This window comes from Trachinotus anak, unplaced genomic scaffold (assembly GCF_046630095.1).
Source record: "Trachinotus anak isolate AG129_WGS33_773 ecotype Australia unplaced genomic scaffold, CSIRO_AGI_Tana_v1 ptg000003l, whole genome shotgun sequence".
In the NCBI taxonomy this organism is placed as follows: Eukaryota; Metazoa; Chordata; class Actinopteri; order Carangiformes; family Carangidae; genus Trachinotus; species Trachinotus anak.
The window spans coordinates 10,509,359-10,517,475 of NW_027273854.1; positions in this window are offsets into that span (position 1 = coordinate 10,509,359).

An 8,117-nucleotide genomic window follows, 5' to 3' on the forward strand; every position below is an offset into this window, starting at 1 on the left:
GACATATGAAAATAATTAGAGCAAATATCTGAAATGAAATTCTAATGTAAAAATTGTTTTACAGATATCCTAAATTACATTTCTACATTTCAAAATGTCATTCTTTCATTCATTGTCATTCATTAGGGCACATATCCGAAATCGATTGTTGACATGTTAAAATGACATTTTGACATGTCAAAAAGGATGTGCAAATGACAGCACATATCCAAAAAGAATAAGCAAATTAGGGTGACATACACAAAACGGTTTGCTGACACTAAAAACATCCACAGTTATCACTGTGTGAAGATATTTGTAGCATTCAAATACCATTTTTTTTAAATTTGTCTCCGACAAAATATAATCTCAGAAGCAATCTATACAACAGAGACCAGGAATGCTTTATGTGAGTCAATAATATAACAAGCTCTGTGCCAACAAGAGCTGTGAGTTAGATCAGATCATCTGCTGTGTAAACCTGTCAAAATAACAGCGGCTGTACAAGACTTTGGTGTTGCGTCAGTGTAAGCAGTCTTACACGGTGCATCATAGGAGCACAAGAGAGAAGGTATTTGATCTAAAGCCCAAGTGGTGGCCTGTTTTGTCTGTAACAATTCACACACATACACATTCATTCACACACATAGACATACTGCTGAATCATGCCAAAAAGGCTGTTTGACCAGCGTCAAACCCAGGAGAGGTGATGTCCCATCCGACAGGATTCACACGCTCCCCGCTCTCCAGCACAAAAGGGCAGAACAACAATATTATGGTGTCCACTGAGTGCCTACCCCCCAGTAAAAACATTTCTGTGAGAGTGGGCTTGACCTACCTCTTCTCCTGTATAAAAAACACAAAGCCGAGTGTATTCTGACAGCTGCTGCCCGGGTGCCCTGTGGAGAACAGAAGGAGAGCTTTGAAGATCTTGACCTTCTAGAACAATAAAACACCATCATCAAACACTCTCCTGAGACAGACTGCTGACCCACAGATCCAAGTGTCAGCTTGAGATAATTCATATTAAACTGTAGGGATCACTGTGTCCCTGTGTGTATAACTTTGTGTGTGTGTGTGTGTGTGCAGGTTTGATACTTGCAGGGGCGTAGATAATGTGGCTCTAGACCAGTCTGATGTCCCTGAGTGACAACATGCGGAGTGGAGTTTACTTGCACCCTAAAATGCTGTTTGACGATGACATAATCTCTATTATGTTGTGGTTTCAGCATCCTTGCATTTGGCCAGTGAATTTGTTCACTATTAGTTTAGCATTACTCAGTCAGTTTGAATCACCCTGCATGTTTGAAGTCTTTGTCACACAGGAGCTCAACATGACTCAATCAAAACTAAACCAGTGAAGCATCATTACACCAATACCAATCAGGATGTGCATGACGAGAGCCCATTACTCCATCTTTAAAATGTAGACTTGTTGTTTCACCGCCTTCTGTAAAAGAGAATTCATAGATGAACACTACGGTGGTATTGGATTGATGACTACACATGGCCCCTGTGGTATCTGTGCTCAGAGAGAGATCAGAGGGGTAATGGCTCATCTGAGTGGTCTCCAAATGCAAGCACACCCGTCTGCAATATGGAGCTTTGTGTGGCTTCAAGGTCAAGGCAAGACCTCCTTCCCTTTGATAGCTGGTGGAGGAAGTACTGCTATTTACCACCTCGAGAAATATGCCAGGTGGCGGTTTTTTGCACAAAACCTGCTGATGGTGATGAATGTTAGGAAACACCTTTCTGACCTCCAGCTCCCAGGTTCTTACAGTATCCACAAACTGTGCTGAAGTTTTATTCACAACGCTTCAGTGAAAATAGATAAAACAAGCCTTTGATCTTATATAACCTTACATTAGCATAACTGGCACAAGTTGTTGCAGGGCAGAGATGCCAGCTGGGTTCCCATGCTCATCGCGCAGGGGCACGAAGGCCCCCTGTCTCTGTCCACATGTTAATCTTTACAGGGCACTCAAGGAAGTGGCGTTGACAGCCTAGATTTGAGGTCAAGAGGGGGCCAGGGGTCAAGCACTTCCTGCTGACATGAAAGCACATCCAAGCACACCTTGCTCTTGCTATCTGTTGTCCGCCCCCCTGACCATCTGTACCTACATAATCTGGGGCTCATCGGGCCCAAACAAAAGCCATGTGTTAATTACCTTTGAAGGTGTAGTGACTCCAGGGCCGCAGCCGATCTTCATCTGGTTTCAAAGCGAGGGCCAGTGAACAGGTTACGCTTCAGACACGTTACAGTTGTCCTCTGCCCTACCTGCCCGCCATGGTTTCATTTTCGAGGGATAACCAGGTCTTTTGGTTTCTCTAAGAATTCTCTCCTGTGTCAAATCTAGAGGTACACAACTGCTTTACTCTCAATTTTGTGGACTCTTGAACAAGTAAAAGTCAGAAGAAAGTTCTGACACATGAGAACTGGGCCCACACCTGTCCTCCAGATGTGAGGCCATTCACTTTGGTGGAATTTTGTCTTACTTTTCAGTTTAATTGTTTTTGTACTCCTCACTTTTAGGTTTATTACTTGATGGTCGTGGTACCTAGTATTTAGTTCTACTTTTTCTTTATATACATAGATCATTTTCTCAGTTTTCACATCTACAGTAGAGAGAAAAATAATTAAATGGAATTGCACAAAGATTGACTGATAATCTATATATAGTTCACATTTGTTTCCGTCCTTTTTCTGTGAGGGCCAAAAAGGAACCCCCATCCCCTAATGCCAGTGATATGCAATATTAACAGATGAAAACCAGATAGAAATGAGTGAAAGGTGCTGGTAGCAATATGCTTATTAGTCATCACCAAAACAAGATGGTGTCCCGATGACGGCCCCTTCTTGCACTCTCTGTGAGTAAAGCCTGAGTAACACTTTCTTCTTCCCGCAAATGACCACCTTCTTCCTGCCACAGGAGAAAGGGAAGTGGGTGCCGTATATTCCCAAACAGATATGTTACCTTGTTTTGAATAAATGTTTCCACTGGCTGACCACAAGTGACCTCAAAAGCAAAGATGAGATCTTTGCGGGAAGACACCCAGATTTCAGTGGCTTAGGTGGCTTTGTAGGAAGTAGTACTCTAGCTCAGTTAGGTTGACTTCAATATATCTCAGTCCGTGTTTCTAATTAGATCACACGATGATAATTATACCTGCCGGTGTTTGCAAGAGGATATGTGCATCGGAATACATCAAAGAGCAGTGCGGGCTTGGCAGCCACATGAGTTATGTACTGTCTATCCCGCCTCAGCCTCTTGAAGATATGCAGTCATTCTCTACATCCCCTCTGCTGAGAATAAACAAACACACTCTCAAATCCTTTGAAAAGTTTTTTTTTTTTCTTTTGAAAATCCAAAACTCTAGTTTCCAGTCACAGGATGGTCAGGGGCCCGCAGACACCTCTTGGTCCTCAGGGCACCTATAGCAGAGTCTGTGTGATGTGGGGAGGAGAGCCCGTTTGAGTCCTGACCTACAGGTAAAGAGACAGACAGACAGACAGCGGCCCTGTGAAGCCGACGCTGTGCAGAGAGACAGCACTGCCTGCCAGAGAAGTTGGTTATAAATATCCACCTCACACTGCAGTTTCCTCAGTTTCCTCCAAAAGCAAACACTTCAGATTCTACCTTGTAATTTATCACTGCTCTCTCCCCTGTGGAGGGGAAATCAAGGGATGGGAAATGTTGAGTTGAAAGATTGCAGTGTGCGCAGTTGTTTTTATTTTCAGTGTTTCATTTTGACTCTTCGTTGGTGTTGCCTATTAATATTTATAGAGCTCACTAGCATCACTAAGTACACTGTGTTAAAGAATCTTCACAAACATCAAAATGAATTTGTCTTTTTCTCTCCATAATGAGCCTTGACAAAATCTTAAGGCAAATACCTCACAGAACTAACAGTTAGTGTACTGTTAGCTTTGGATATGAACACTGTATGTGTGCCACACAAGTTAATGTGCGTCTCAGATGTGTGTTTCTTTTATTTTGAGACTAAGGGTGTAAAAGCATAGATGATGATTTCAGATTCCTGGGAGAAAATTCCCAGGCCTGGAAGAGCCCATGGAAAGTAATCAAGTAGCAGAGTGATGTCATTCTGATGAAAGGCAGCCTGTCAGACTGTTGGCGACTATGGGTGCTCTTTGGCATGGGCCACAGCCTGCTATACACCAAAATATGACATCAAAGCAGGTACCAGGCCAGGCCATGAGGCTGGCACTGATCATTGTCTTCTTTGATTACAGTAGCCTCATCTTCTTGCTGAGAGGATAAAAGAAAACGGCTGCTTGGTGTTAAGAGAGTGTCAAAAATAATGAGGCACATACCATGTGCTAATGGTGTCCCAGTGGCTTGGTGGATTGAAGCGCATACCGTGTACTCACAACACTATGGGACGATGTCCCGCACGGGATTAAGTCTAGTCCAAGACTACAAAGTTTTTCAGTGGATTTTTCCAGTGAATTCTGCCTTTAGCCTCGGATTTGTCAAAATTGGCACCAAAAGTTTTGAATGAACATCAGATTTATGCTTTGTGCTAAGCACCTTTTTTCCTTCACATTCTTTTCCTTTATGGAGCCACAATTAAAACAAAAAAATCTTTAAAAAACAATGGTGATTCTAAACTTTTCCTACCTACAAGCTTTAGGGTCTACACTCTTTAAGAACAGTTTCAAATACAGGTCTCTCACATAATTGAATAATGAGCATGTTTTACAGCAGGGTGTGGACTTCAAAAGAATTTCCCCAGAGAGACTACCAGGTTAAAGGACAGAAGATGAATAATGTGTTGTGGTTCTACTGTCATGACCTGTAATAAGGACTTTTCCATGTCCTTTGGCAAATCTGTGGCATAAATAAACATTTCCGAGACAAAAGGCCTTGATTCTCCTTCTGTCTGTGTGGAGATGAGAATAGGCGCGGGGGAAGGAGGGCTGTCGCCTCTCTGATGATAATAATAGCAGGTCTGGTGATGGTAATTGGTCTCTGCTCCCTCCTCTGTCGCTACCTGGCAGAGGGCACTGCAAAGGGTGATTCAGGCGCTAGGCATGAATGGAAAACTCCTGGAGGAAGGCCGCACACTCACGCACTGGTACCTCCAAGACAGCCAGCTCCAACTCACTCATCCTCCTGTACAGCAACACATTCCTAAGCACGTGTAGGCACACACGCAAAAACATGCACGTACCCCCATCCTGACAGGCACAAACATCCATCTTGCTTAGTGTGAGTGACGTGACGGAACTGTTTACAGGCAGCGGCAGCTATTTTGTGACCATCATTCAGATGAAAGGCCAACAACAAACAGCTGACCTGTTAGCTGAACTATTTGGTTACCTCTTGGTGCCAGAGAGACCCCTAATGCAAGCTGTCCTATCTTGAAAGAGTTCATTTTTATCAGACAGGGCATCATCTGTAACCAATAGACGGCCTCCTCTTACGAAATGAGAGCCTGCTCGACAGATGTCTCCTGCCTCTCTTACTCTCTCTTTCTCCCCATTTACATCCACGTCTTAGATGGCACCTCTTGACTTAAGTCAGGATCAAGGCTGTTTACTGGTTCTCTGGGTAATATCAGCAACATGTGGTGAGGGCACATGAAAGGAAGTCTTACAGTGTGTTAACACCCAAAACCCCTGTACATGTTTGTTTTGGGGTTTTTAAACAATAGCTTCAACATGAAATTAAGGGGAGTCACTTCCCGGAGGTTTACCTCAAGGTGACACAGAAGAGAAGCTGGAGAGATCGCTTCAAACGTCAAAGCTCTCTAACACTGCAGTCAGATCAACTCAATCATTACAATAATGAAGGCAAAAAAGTATATATTTGGACAAATAACATCTTTTTTTAATGCAGTACAGTGACTCCTCTCTATGACAAGCAATGAACAAAGTCTCAAAATCAGGCACAGGCTTTTTTTTTTAAATCAGAAGAGCAATGTTAGCCGCAAGAGAAATTAAGAGTCATTACTACAATATACACAAAACTTCTGAAGGTTTCAACAACTTTTCAACTAATTCATAACACCTGAGTCGTATTCCGTACATTTCCAGTTCCCCTTTTTCCCTTTTCGGAGGTTTCCACACTTTAACACTTTGTGGCATAATACCACTAAGTCTCAGGCTTTGCTGATGTGACCTTCATGGGATTTAGTGCTGCGGTTGAGTCCCACAATCTCTAACCTGATATCACATGTTTTATGCTGGTGCTGTGTCGTTTACTGTGTGGAAGAGGGTGACAATTTAAAGGAATTTAAGGAAACCTCTTGATGAAATATAAAAGTTTTATAGATGTTGATCTCTCCTTTGTTCTTCCAATGAGGACCTCCACCTGTTTCTGATGATGTGAGCCAGAGCCTGTCCCTTTCAAGAGGCTGATCCCTCCTGATCTCTTTGATGTAACCTGACCTAACAGTTCCAACTAGCAGGATTTGATGATCACGGATGGACCCTCGACAACAGCATGTGCAAATCAAAACTAACAGGCACGGGGGAGACGGACGACGGGGATGTGTGAGCAGACCTGGCAGGCTGTGTGGACGGCGAGCCCTCACAGAGCTATGATGTGTCTAAACGCCAGGCAGGCAACGGTCACACGATCAATGCTGCCAGCCCAGACTTAAGCAGTAAAACCTGTGGATCTGTGAGGGCACATGCAACTGATCGGAGATGAAAGACAGGCTTTGACTTTCACAGGAGGCCTGGGGTTGGGGTGGGGGCTACGGGGGCATTTGTGAGGGACTGCCATTAGAACAGCTGGGTCATTTTCAAATGACCTAATTCTAGGATTAATCCATTCGGACTTGCATGGTTAAATTTGTGTCCACGCTACACCCAGACGATGGGAGGCAAAGAAAAAGAAAGAGAGAGAGAGAGAGAGAATTACCAGAGAAATCCTGAAAGGCTTAGCACTCAGAGTTCAAACAAGGTGCACCAAAGTAGAGAACAAACCACTGTGCGCCAACAGTAGCGGAGTTTACCAGTGTTTCTAACTCTGTCTCCAGTCACATACTGTCAGGTCATTTCAACACAGAATCCTTCACGTTGTCTCTCTGAATCTAGACATTCAGATCCCCTCGAAGTGCGATCATCCGCAGCTCACACTCACTCGGGTCAGAGGACGTTTTGACACACCGCCGGGGCATCTCCTCGTGGTAGCGAGTGTGTCAAAGGGCCAGCATCCATCTGCGAGTGATTTAAGGGTTACATTTTTGGGGATGACGTGTGATAAAACAGGGAGGTATGGGTCAAAGTGACTAGACTCAATCTGTGACAGAGCCTCTCCTCCTGGGCCCTACCACATGTTTTAATCTATACAAGCATCTGTTTGAAGTTCCAATGAATACCATCAGTCTGAAGCTGGTGACTTCATATCCATCTTACCTGGCTCACAACAGTTCGACATCCTTTAGGCACACTCATTAACCACGGGGCTACAGTCAGTGAGAGAGTTTTTTTTTTTTTTGGCTTTCTAAGAAGACATGAAGCAGTTGTACAGTAAAGCTGTGACTAAGTTTAATATTATTAATATTTCCAAACCTTATTCAGTTTTCCCCCCCCAACAAGTTACAAAAAAAGTAACCCAGAAAAGTGTCCAACTAAATTCAGACTTCTATTTTCCTTCGGTGTCCTCATGGTTTGTCAGTCACAGCTGTTGTCACATGAGGAGATTCTCTCAAAAACAACACTGATGTCTGAAGAAACATGGCTCAGTTCAGTGCCATAACACCTGGCATGCTGGCAGCTCTCTCTAAGCTTACTGCCACAAAGCTGATACAGCATCAATCAATAACTGGCATGAAGCTGGGCTTCACATCTGCACTATTGTGACAAAAAGCTGAGTAAAAATCCTCTTAAACTGATGTAACAGTTTACATCCTCCATAAAAATCCACAAATACACTATCAAACAGAAAATGGACGTAATGCGTAAAATTGGATTGGACTGAATTACAGCATCAGTCTTCTTCATGTGGGCAAAACGAGCTCAATTTAAGACAAATGTCACCAAAGCACCACCATAAAGTGCTACCTTGATGAATAATCACTATTGTTCTGTGGGCCAAACTCTTAATTTAAACGTGTCCTTAAGATGAGAGGTTGCTGGAGGGAAGCCTACCTCAACCATAACGAGG